The sequence below is a fragment of the Perca fluviatilis genome, chromosome 4 (assembly GCF_010015445.1).
Source record: "Perca fluviatilis chromosome 4, GENO_Pfluv_1.0, whole genome shotgun sequence".
NCBI lineage: Eukaryota > Metazoa > Chordata > Actinopteri > Perciformes > Percidae > Perca > Perca fluviatilis.
Window position 1 is genome coordinate 32674259 of NC_053115.1, and position 13197 is coordinate 32687455.

At 40.9% G+C, this 13197-nt stretch overlaps 1 protein-coding gene across 4 annotated transcripts in view; it reads left to right on the top strand.

Moving 5' to 3' along the window:
• Window positions 1-13197, top strand: part of ripor3 (RIPOR family member 3) — an 83155-nt gene that overhangs the window by 26660 nt on the left and 43298 nt on the right. For 3 of the 4 annotated variants that reach the window (XM_039797652.1, XM_039797650.1, XM_039797651.1), the window contains exon 2: window positions 7902-7989. The exons of the other annotated variant lie outside the window; for it this stretch is intronic. The gene's annotated coding sequence lies outside the window, so the exon portion shown is untranslated. The remainder of the gene's footprint in view (window positions 1-7901; window positions 7990-13197) is intronic. 4 annotated transcript variants of the gene reach the window in all.

Here is a 13197-nt window from a genome sequence, read left to right on the forward strand (position 1 = left end):
CCTAAAATGAGAGCAATGCTCCCACCAAATTTCGTTAACATCAAAGGGAACTTTGTCCCAACCCTGGCGTGCAGCCATCTTAGACTAACTATGTCTCTGGTAGTGATGAACCTACAGAGAACTATCAGCTGAATGAGCAGCTCCTCTCGGCTTTACGGAGCTTTGTAGGGAGTTTCAGCTCATCGTTCTGGTTGACTCTCAGCGCTCTCATAGTGTCGCTTTCAGAGAAGAAGCTGGAAAAAGTCACTGAACTCTACCTGCTCAGCTGCAAACAGCTGACACACAGTCAGCGAGCTGGTGAACAGAGTGGAGCATGTAACAGTGCATTCAAATGTTTGCATCTCTTACATAAAGTTATGCATGTTATTTTTAATTTTTCATGTCCAGCATCACGAGCGATCAGTGTGCCTGCGCAAGGCCTTGCAGTGCAGAACCTGTTTAGGCAAGAAAACTAGGTTAGGTTTAGAAAAGATCACGGTTTGGGTTAAAATAAGTATGTTTGTGATGTAACTTACATATTTGGCGACCTCCTCCCTATGCTGACGTCGCTCTTTATACTACGTCGACTTTCTCCTTAGAAGCAGCCCTGCACGTCCCGGCTGAGGATCGTGTGGGTTATATACGAATTATGTGCATTACTTTTCATAGGTATAGGTACAAACAGTGAATGACAACAGCCTGAGCAGCTAAAGCCCTATTCGCACGGGATAAGTATTACCTTGTGACCTCCAGTCAAATTTGTAATAATCGCGGAGGTTGTCTGTGATCTTAATCCCGTGCGAATCGGTCATGTCTGTAATTTGTAAAGTAATAATTCCCCCGTAAATGACCTACCATATTTCGCCGAAAACGGAGGTCCTGTGATAATATTAGTCCCGTGCGAATTGGCATCTCTGTGATTTGGGGTCTAACTGGCTGCGTTGTCAATTATAAATGAAAAGTTTTGACATTATATCCGGGGGATAATGTCTGTAAATTTGAGTAAAATACAGACTTCAGTTATCCCGTGTGAATGCGCACGACGAAACACAGACGTGTGGGGGTAATTTATAAACTACAAGAGGTCCCCAGGTAATACTTATCCCGTGCGAATAGGGCTTTAGAGACAGATATTTACCTGAGGAGTTCGTGGAGACCAAAAACAGAGCTGAAAGAGCGAGAATATCGGACTGACAGTCACACGGGTTAAAGCAAGAAACCATTTGTGAGCCTGAAATGCTGCGCTGGAGGAAATGTGCACAATGTAGGGGTGGTACGGTTCATGAAAAATCATCTGAACCGCTCGGTTCGCTTGTCTCGGTTCGGAGCTTCATTTCAGATCAACAAAGGTCAGTTTAAAAGATTTTAATCTGATTTTGAGAGGCGCCGAGCCGACCGCTCCTCAAGTGGAGTGCATGGATGCATTAAGAGAACGGTGGAGTGTGCAGTGCTGCAGGTCACGTCACGTGTATGAATGGCAAGTTGGAGAGGATAAGGAAGGCTGCCCGGAGTTGGAGGATGCGCCAGCGTCATATAAGTCTGGTGTGTGGGAACATTTTTATATATATAATATGCTGAAGTATATTTCTGGAGTGTTAAAGATTAAAAGAAAAAATAACGACAAGAACCGTACAGAAACCGAAAACCGTGACCCTAAAACTGTGATACGAACCGAACCGTGGGTTTTGTGAACCCTATCACCCCTAGCACAATATATTGCATTAAGTACTATATAAATGTTAAAACTGCTCTATGCCATGAATTCTTTTAACACTTTCTTCAGACCTTTACAAACCAAAAAACACACTTTATATAAGTATGCAGACTGAAAACATCTCTCCGCTTACACAATACAAAAGGACGCTATGTTTACACAGAACTTAATGTACTTAACATTCATTTTACATCCCTGTGTAGTTTAACAGCTGAGCCTTAAGGGGGGCATTCCAGCTAGAAACCTGTCAGACTATGCTGGAACTAACAAACAGAAGCACAAATCATAAGACGCCAGATTCATCCTGTTGTTTCAGGCAGGACAAATCTCAACACGACCATAAACAGCAGGAGTTGACCACACAAAGTGCAACAGTGTCCTGTTGTTTGACAGGTACAAAGGAATACAGTCTTATTTCAAGGGGTTTGGAATTTCAATTAAATGAACATGTTTTTACAAGCAGAAAACGGGGGCTCTAATTAGATCCTATAAGTAACTGTCAGGCAGTAGTTTAACGTTGTGTGAATCCTGAACTACAGTAACAGCTGTAGGACCCCGTGGTATCATAAAGACTTGCGAAGTGGATCCTTCCTTATCTTCTGCTGAATCCATCGGACTCTGTGTCCACGTGTCAGCGTTCGTTTTAACCCTACGGGTTCAAAAAACCCAAGCAGACACTTTGGGGGAAACAAAAGGTGTTTATGTCCATGAAGTGATTTTTGAAAACCCGAGCTGTTCTAAAAGGGTTAGAGTACTTTTAACTTTCAGTGATCCAAAAACATGTACAGCTGTGAGTGCAGCTACAAACATGCAAGTGGACATTTAAAATCATCATGAATTAAAAATACGGGTAACACTTCATAATAATGGTACATGAATTCTCATGAATTCATGCATGAAAAAGCATGGATTCATTCATCAGTACTGTGCCATGATTAATAGTATCTCATGCATGACTTAATATTGGAACAACACGTTAATGAATGGATCAATTAAGGTATTTGAATCATCAGGATTTCTGATTTATTGATGATGTTCATGTCTTCAAAAAACTGACCAGTCACAGGAGTGTACATACATTCTTAAAAAAACTGAATTGTTGTAATCATGGTTAAGTGAACATGACTTCTTCATTACTTCATCATGTTTGTGGCCCTTCATATAAAGTGCTGACCAGGTCCATCTATAACATTGATAAATAAGATATTTAAGATTAATAGTGGCATAAAATTAAATGTATTAAGGTAGTGAGTTGGCAAAATGATACGGAGGTCACTACCATTGACACACAATACAGTATGCTGCAGATGCATTTTGTAGTTGCTTTATTCACAACAACATAAGGCGCTTAAACAGTAACGCCTGAGAACAACGCTCACCCACGTAGGATATTTATGAATTTGACTTTTTACTAACTGTCTGAACACAATAAATGTCTTGACTGTTATATTTATTTGTGGGGTCACAAAGATTGGGGGCACATGCCACCATTAATCATATCTTATTTTTCGATGCTGGACGATGGAACAGGTCAGCACTTTATTTGAAGTAATAAAGAAGTAACGTTTAGTTAATCATGCGTTCCTGTAGCTCGTCACTGTCATGATTGTTAGTTTCTGTTTCCTGTTTTATTTGGTAGTAGTCTGTTTTCTCCCTTATCTTGTCCAGTTTGACTTCCTATCTGTTGTTTTTCCCGCCTATTTGATGTCTGATTTCTTTCACCTCATTGTATCGCCAGTCCCTTGTTTGCTTGTTATGCATGAATTCATGATAATTGATGTACCAAAATGGTATAGCGTTAACAAAACATGAATTTGGACAATAACTACTAGAGTTTCAATTTCTGTGACGGCTGGTCAAACTAATGTCCCACTTCTGTGACTTTATACTGTAGCTTAATGAAATGTTATGGAGGTGTCATGATGAATGAAGAAGGGTGGATGTAAATGTGCCTACAAGAAAATGGTTCTGTTGATGGATGAGGAAATATGGAGGTAGGAAACTGTTGAAAGATGTTTTGTGTGGATTCAGCTACCCCTGCCCCCTGGCATCATGCTGAACTTTTATTCTTTGTATCTGAACCGCTGTGCAAACAGAAAAACTCACACAAATCCAAAGAAGTCAAAAGAGTAAGAGTTGCTTTGTGATTACATCCTTTAATATTCTCAAGTGTTTAAATTGAAGAAAACATAAAAATAGCCTTAGAAAACAAAACCTGACACAAGAGGTGCAACTAACTCAATTATCTTTAAGATTTAAAAATGCCATTAAGTGGTGTCAATCTGTAAGTTAGTTATTTGTTTACATTGAGGACCTCAGAAAACACAACCACAAGTTACGGTTATATTTCTTTACTGAATAAAAAACATCCAGTGTAGAAAGGTGTCTAAACGTCTCAGCATCCTTTCTGCTTTGGAATATGAGGTTTACTGAATGACAGGAAGAGTTTGACTGCATTGGTAACTGATCAGATCTCTTGAGGTTAAAGATGACAGGCCCTGCATAATTTACATTTACAGATTCTAAACTTAACTTCATTAGGTCAAGGTTCTTACAATATTCTAAAGCAGTAAAAAGTAATTAGCAGTATAGATTCTGCTATATTAAGTAGGGATGCATTGTGAGTCGGTTAAAAATTCATATAAATCTGTAATGATAACAACCAGTTGAGAAAAAACAGAACAAATCGCGAAGCAATTTTTAAAGGGCTTAGGGTGTAATCTATTTTAGATTTCAGACGTTTGACTTTAGACGTCACTACCTCTTCTTAGTTCATTCATTTGAAGAGTTTTATTCTATTTAGTTATTTTGAGGTGGGATTTGTTTTAAAAATCGAATTAATTCTGATTTCATTTGGGTTATTTAAGATATTACAATTTCAGTTGCACCTTTGATAAGAGGGCACATCTGTTGTTTTGCACCGTTTATGTAAGTAAAGGAATTTTTCTCAGTTGTTTGTCTGCAGCTCATTCTGTAAAAAAAAAAAAAAGAACTTAAAATCGTGGATTGTTTCGAATCGTGAGTTGAGTGTATCTTTACATCCTTAATATAAAGACATTTGTAAGTACAACATGTGTCTGTTAAACCACACAGTGCATACACACAAACATACAAGAATTTAAAGACTGTGTGTGTGTGTGTGTGTGTGTGTGTATTTACAGTATGTGTGTGTTCAGCATGTTTAGGGCTCCGTTTATAAGTGGTGTTGACAGCAGGGCTAATCGAGGGGAAGACCGTGGAGAGTTGGGATGATTACAAACCCAGAACTTCTCTCCACCTCCTCCCCTCTTCCTCGCTGCATCGCTCACATGAGAGAGACGTATTAGGAGAGAGGAATGGAAAGAGTTGCACAGACAGAGTGATGTCTCTGTCTGTCATTTCTCTACGGGGACACACACAAGCCAATGAGAGATGGATGAAGAGAGAAATTAAAATGGGGATTCCCTCTTTATCCTCTCAGCTGTGAAAATAAAAAGCCGTAGAAAGCCTCAGTCGTGGAGAGAAATAGATCATGAATGAATGTGCTTCAGATTGAGACTGATAAGTAAAGCATGTGGAGACACACACGGCATCCATGTTGGATTTAGATCAGACTCAGTTAGGAAAAAGACAGCAGAGTGGATGTAAACAGACTCACACCTGCTTTGCCAACAAGAAGGGATGCACCGAACCCAGACTTTTGGGGTTCGGCCGAATACCAAACCCACTGGTTAAGGTTCTGCCGAACCGAATCCTACTCCCATCCTCAGTCCATTAACACAGTAAATACATTAATGAAGTAAACAAAGTCTGGTTAACACAAGTTTTTAGCTGTGACTGTCCTTCCTTTGCCATACCTGAAGTTGCTGCATTTTGGCTGAAAATCTATTAAACTGACCTTTGTCGATCACAAATGAAGACAGATTCAGCAACTGCATGGCCTATTTCTCGCTTAAAATGTTTTCAGAAACACGTTTCGGTGAACTATTTTCGTAAAATACGAGATTGTATTCTGAACGAGCCGCCATTATGCTCGGTTGTGAAATCTGGGAGAAGCCACACCCATGTGACGCGTTCGTCCAATCAGCTGCCAGTCGACGTCCCTGGTTCCTCCCCTTTCCGCTTTGTAGTCAAGATGGCGCCCGTTTAGTGCGCGTGGTGTCCATCGTTCCACACTGAACTTTTTGACCGTCTTTTGGGTTCTATTGAGTTTCGCCTCTGGTTACTTCTCTTTGGTACGGTGTTCGGTGGAAAAAAATTCCAAGGTTCGGCAGAAACCGAACCCCGTCAAAAAGCCCAATATTCGGCCGAACACGAACTCTGGGTTAGGTGCATCCCTACTAACTAACTATCTGTAATGTTGTCATCCTCAGTTTATGTACTATAATGTTGATGTGTACACATGGCATATATTGTATGTGTGTCCGTCCTGAAACATGGATCCCTCCCCTGATTCTCATAAGTTTCTTCCATTTTTCTTCCCGTTAAAAGGGGTATTGGGTTCTGTTTTTCCTGATCTGTATAAAGGCTCCAAGGACAGAGGGTGCTGTATTAAAGCCCCTTGAAGCTAGTGATATTGGGCTTAATGGGCTGTAGAAAATAAAATTGATATGGCGTTATCTGTCAAGAAGTCTTCACAGGTCCAAATTATACTCTCATAGACACAGGTGGTGTCTAGTTTTACTGTCACAGGTCTCAGGTCAGTGTCATGACATGTGCTGTGTCTCAAATTGTGCACTTCTGTACACTTGCTATTTTGAGTACATAGAGCGTTCACACAGACGTTGGAGGCGGAGCCCCGTTAATTCCTGTGAGAGTTGCTCAGTGGCACATGAAGCCATCATGGAGCCAAAAATGAGCCAGGTGATCGGCAGTGCTTCCTCACCGTGAGGCCCGTTAAGCAGGCACACTAGAGACCTCCACCGGCCGAGCTGGCTACTTCCAGTTTAGTTCTCTGCTAACTTGAAAGGGGATTTTGATGATTTAATCAGGCAGCTCTTGTAGACTTTCCAAATGTTATCGGACAGAATTACAGACTGATTCACAGACGTGTCTCTCTCCATGCAAGTGTATGGAAAAAAAGTCTTTTTGTGCCAGGGGGGGAATCACGTTACAGGGCAAGAGTTGTAATTCCACTGTTTGGCCGTTATGTTAAATTTGCTTCAAAGGCCCACTTCCTAGGGGCCTGGTGTCAATATGTCTAATACTGATCATGTGGTATTATATCATCGTCTCATAATCGCAGCAAGAGGAAATATATTAGGAAATTGGTAACTTATAAGAAATGAATGCCAAATACTGTTGGGAAAACACTAGAGAAGTGGTTAGATAATGACATCTTCTGTCCATTTTCCTGGTGAAGACAGAATGTTTTATTGTTGGCGACTTTCAATAATAATTTCTAATATCCATTTCTATTATTCTTTGAAACATTAACACAAATTCATTTTTTTGGAATTAGTTTCTCTGACTTAACATTTATTTTTATATTGAGGTGTTTCTGTTATTAAGTCTACCCTCATTGATTGAGATGGGGTGGACAAAATAATAGAAACACCTGTTAGTATAACAATACATTTCAACAGCACCAAAAACTACAGCCTCCAAACTGACCATAAAGGTTGAATTAACACCTCTTTAAAACACAACATAACATAATCTACATTGTAACCTTTAGAGCAGTGGTTCCCAACCTGGGGTCCAGGCACCCCTTAGGGGGGGCGGCAAAGATCACAGGGGGTGCGCAAATCTTTATCTGGTTTGAGGTTGAGGTAAAAAACAAATATTTGCACGTTAAACAAATTATGATAATACACCAGAATATATAATGTATACAAAAGTCAGTATAAAAACTATATATTTTTGTTCTCGCTTAAAATTGGAGGCAGGCTACTTAGTAGGCCAAACCTCCGGGACCTCTTAACCTGGGACCTTTGCAGTCATCAGGTCATCTGCTAGCTGCCATCATCCTCGGCTTTCCTGCCGCCACGGCATCACTATTTTATGAATGAAACATGGCGGAGAAACGTAAAAGTCTTGATAACTGCTCTGCTCAGCTTTTCTTAGACATAAGTAGCGGGAGCGCCAAGGAAAAAAGGTTGGGAACCACTGATTTAGAGGACTGTTGTATTTGATTATATTAGTTTTTCCTTGGTGTACCTAAAAAAACTGGCAACTTATTTCGACAACAAAAACCAACCAGTATTATCTTTGTGTCTTACTATTTCAGCGTGTTTGGGGAAGATGAAGTGACACCACCAGGATCCCCGACGTCGCCACAGTTTGGATGGTTCCATCAGACAAAACTCGACACTAACGTAAGCAGCATATTTCCTCATCCAGCTTTATGTGATTCAAGATGAGGCTCCCCCGTCAGTTCACAGTAAATCGCTTTCTGCTCTGATGAAAGTCTGGAAGTTGTATTCCGATGACATTCAACATAAACAGCCTGGATTTGAAGTGTAATCCACATCTGGATGATCCAAAGTTATCATGGACATTGCTCACATAACTCTACACTCAGCTGTTTATTGATGAACATAATCAGATAAGGATTATGTTCATCAACTCGCCAGTTCACACAGATGTGGACAGTCACTGTGAATGTGTGCGTGTGTGTAGACAGATGTTTTTCATCTTTAGTAGAAGATGAACGTGAACATCTAAATGTTGCAGCGTGTGTGTGTGTGTGTGTGTGCTGGAAAGTACAGATGTTTGTATCTTTTGAGGACTTAAGAGAAGTTTGTGTGTGTGTGTATGTGTGTTGAACCCAGATGTTTGTATCTCCCCAGGAAAATAGAGATCTACACTGTGTGTGAAGAGTTTATGTCAATAGATTTAAGAGATGAAGTTACTTCAGAGTCTTTTAATCTTTGCTCTGGCTCGGCCTAAACACACAGGAACCCTGGATATCAATACATAACACAACACGCAGCGGGAGGAGAGGGGGGGGACGACAGGCAGGGAGACAGGAGCGAGGGAAAGAGGAGCGAGGGAGAGAGGAGCGAGGGAGGTCGGCAGCGCGAGATAAAACAGAGGAGGTAAACAGAGCCAGAGCAAAGACAGAGAGAGAGAGAGAGAGAGTGATGGAGACAGGAGGGAGAAAGCGAGGCAGAGAAGATGGAAAAAGGAGAGGACACGTGAAAAATGGCTGAAACACGAAGCCAAAGAAATGACAACTGCAGAGAACGACTTGTCTCACACACTCTTCTAATCTTTAACCTAATCTTTTTTCTTCTATTCTTTTTTTACATTATTTCCTGTGGAAGAACTGAATGTTTTCCCTTGTTGCCATTCACTGTATTCATGATGTCTTGTTTACATACAGGTGTAGTTGTAAATGTACTTTTTTTGGCTGCCTTTCCCCAGCTAGTGAACTAAAAAGTGTAATTTTTGTAACTTCAAATAACTTACGGTTTTCTGTGTTATTTTATTTGTATAGGTCAGTTGTAATTCATTATTTCTGCATTAAAGGCTGTGTTATGTTATATTCAAGTGCTATCCATCAGAACAGAGAAATCTAGGACAGGCTGTTGTGACGGTGCCTTTATATGTTTGAATGAGACGCTCACAAAAAATGTTTAAGCAGAAATTACAACTCCTGTTTACATTTATAGTGGCGTAGCCCTGTCGTGGTAGTGGTAGTTATTACCGGGAGCAAGGCAGAAAGGAAGGTGACAAAGTGTGACTAGAGCTCCAAACTTTGCGAAAGGTTTTGGGTGGTGGATGGGTCAAACAAACACAGGACCTTCACCCAGGAGACAGGCGTTCATGTCCCGTTTGGAAAATATGCACGTTTTCATAACAAAATACTAAATAAAACTGTTACATTAGGATCTCCCCTTCATCCTCGACCTTTATACCCCGGGGAATTTTGATGTCCCAGTTTAAATATCTTCATTTAGTTCCTCTCTCTCTCTCTCTCTCTCTAACACTTTTTAAGCATCACACTTTGAGGCGTTTCCAGAATACTCTGGGAACAGCTCAAGAAGAAAGACCAACAGTAGAAGGCGGTGATGTAACATTACACTGGAAAAAGAGGAGGAAAGAAAAGTTGTCTGTCCACACCCTTGATGTTAGTGTTAATAGCCAACCCTTCATCTTACAAAATGTGTTTACGTACGACTTGTTTGCTTTGCCAAAAATGTATCAGCTGCCTGGATTTTCTTTCTTCCAGTGTAGAGGCGTGAACCCTGAAGCAAGTTCAACTTAAAGTGATGGTTCGGAGTAATTTCACCCTAGGGTCCTTTGCACCACGACCTTGAGCCAAACAACCCCCCAGAAGCTTTTTTTCACCTGGGTCGAACATTGGGAGAGTTAGCGTTATCAGCTGAATAGCTTAGCGCAGGCGCTAATGGATCCAAGAGTGTATCTTGTACATTACCCCACTAATAATGCCCGAAATTATACCAAACTTCTACACTAGTACAAATAGGTTCTGTACTCATAAAACGATGGATTGGAAAGTTTGTAAGTACACCAGGAGTTTAAATATTTATTAATTTAACTTATTTTTTAAAAGTGCTGTAGTACAACTAGCAGGAGACAAGTTATAATTGAGGTAAGTTTGGAGACATTACCTTATTTAATCATTAAATGAATAAATATTTTTGTTGTATCTCTTTTCGGTGTTGTAATTTGTAGACGTCCCTAAGTACTCGTCTAACTGCCGGTAGCAGTAGCAGTAGCTGAGAGCAGAAGCCAACAGGCAAGTGTTATTTAAATAAACTTCCTTGAGGTCGTGGTGCAAAGGACCCTAGGGTGAAATTATTCTTAGGGCGCTGACACACCAGGCCGATTATCGGCCGTGGGACAGTCTGGCGAGGTCAGTGACTCAAATCTGTTCGGTGTGTCCCGTGCCGTCGTCCGTCTGGGGGGCTGTCGGCGTTCATTTTGGCCGACCTGACATGTTCAGTCGGCGGCAGGGAAGTCGGGACTCATCCGGAAATGGCGAGCGGAATGAGGTGACTAGAGTCTCTCAAAATCTGAGGAAAATCTTTTAAACTGACCTTTGTTGAGCTGAAATGAAGACAGATTCAGCAACTGCATGGCCTATTTCTCGCTTAAAATGTTTTCAGAAACACGTTTCGGTGAACTATTTTAGTACAATATGAGATCGTATTCTGAACGGCCGCCATGACAGTCTGGCTCTGAATTTCTGGAGAAAACAAACCCATGCGACGCATTCGTCCAATCAGCTACCGGTTTTCATTTCTTGGGCAACATTACAGATTAGCGCCGCCTGCTGTTATAGAGATGTATTACGTCTCGTCTTTTTGGTGTGTTCTGTGGCAGTTTTTTGGACCTCGGGGACGCGACTGATCATATCGAAGGGGTTTTCTGTCAACGGTCGCCCGTCGGCTATATGTGTCTACACCTTAAGTCTCTCTTTAGGTTTGAGCCTGGCATTAGTGATAGAAGCTGGTTATCCACTGGCTCAGTTAACTGTTTGTTTTTTTTCAATCAAGCTACACGCGCGTCCATGTGAGTTATTCATAATAATAACCATCAATTAAATACTCAATATCAAATGATGTCCAACAGTGATACCCGCAGCAAAATGTGGTGAAAGCCACAGCAAAAGGTGATATTTAACAATGTTTAAAAAAAATAAACTAGCTGTAGAAACACAATATAAAAAGTAAAGCTATAAATAAGAGTTGGAGTTTTGATATACTTCTTTAATACAGCGTATTTTAGCTTTTTTTGTCTGATGAGGAACAACCTACAATGTGTAATGCAAAAAGTTCATGTCAGAGGAGGAGAAGAGTAGTCTGATGAGGTTAATCTGAACCAAACGTTGCATTTATAAATCATGGAAGATAACTCATTGCGTGGATTCGTTTTCTCATAGAAGCTGACGAAGGGTTTAGAAGATTTGTTTTACTAAAAATGTTTGGGGTCCTCGATAGCGACTGAAAAGACTTTGTAAAACTTAAAAAGGATGATTTAGAACTGAGCAACTCATATCGCTGAGAATACTTCTGATTTAAATTATACAGTACATGTACATTACAACTATAGCTGGATGACACCTAAGTGTTTGTGTAGGGTTGTGTGTGTATTGGAAAGTACAGATGTTTCTATCTTTTGAGGACTTAAGTTTGTGTTTGTGTGTGTGTGTATTTTATATTAGGATGGGACAATGCAAATTAATTCACATGAGCACTTGAGTCCAACATGAAAATATGCCAGATTTAGCCAAACCTAAGCTTAATTTTCATCTGCAGTACCAGTTCATTATCAGACAAAAGCAAAAAACACTAACTCTGTGTGTTTTTATGTGTGTGTGTCTGTGTGTGCGTGTCGGTTTCCATCCAAAACAGCATAGTTCTTCACCCTGGGGGAACATGAGTCATCTGTGACCTCTGACCCCCCAAAAAGAAAAAACTGAGCCAATCATGTTTCAGCTGGCAGTGAGCCACAGTGTCCGAGAGTATCTAAAACTGGACAAAAAACAACTTCAGAATGAACAAATGTTTTAATTTAAGAAAAGCTCATTTAAAGTTTCTTCTCTCTTTCACACATATTTCACACACATACAAACGTCTCTTTGATCCAGTGATTTACGGCACCCTACAGAGAGAGATTTGTTCGTTTGCTGCGCTTAATACAATAAAAGAAGTTTTATGGATTCTGTTTACTTGGAAATTGGGCAAAGTCCCAGAGGAGCAATCAAAGTAATTTAAAGCTGTCTTCTAATGATCACAGATGATCTGTGAGCCAGAGTTGGGGAGAAGATGAGGCGGGAGAAAAAGAGAGAAGGGAGCGGGGGAGGCAGAGGCATAAAAACACTCTGTGGTGTTTTAAGCCCCCACCGTCGACTTCAAGGCAGCGCTGTGACAGTCGACTTCAAGGCACCTAACCCTAACCTTAACCCTTACCCTAACCATTGCCTAATCCTAGTGCCATTCATGCAGCGCTGCCTGGAAGACGACGTTGGGGGCTTAAAACACCAAACACCCATAAAAACAGAAATAAGAACAGGGAGGAAAAGGGATAGAGAGACAAAACACCAACAAGAGGGACAGATGAAAAGATAACGAAAAACATGTTTCCACTAACAGGGAGATGCAGGAGGGATGAGTGGGGGAGGGGTACAGAAGGGGGGGACCCAAGAAACACACACACACACACACACACACACACACACACACACACACACACACACACACACACACACACACACACACACACACACACACAGGAACCCAGGAGACTCCAGATGTACATACAGAATGTTCCTCAGTCTTGTTTTTGATGTTTCATTGAATAAAAACAGAGACTGAAGCTGTTTCCAAATGGTCAGGTTGCACGCGCACACACACACACACACACACACACACACACACACACACACACACACACACACACACACACACACACACACTACAACTATCAAAAAGTTAAACTTACGATTATCTGAGTTTTTTTTTGTTTGGCTCAATGGATGTACATTGCTGGGATAAGGCCTGACATGATGTCCCTTCCCTTCCGCTATCCATTTTGCCAGGGCACTGTCGCTG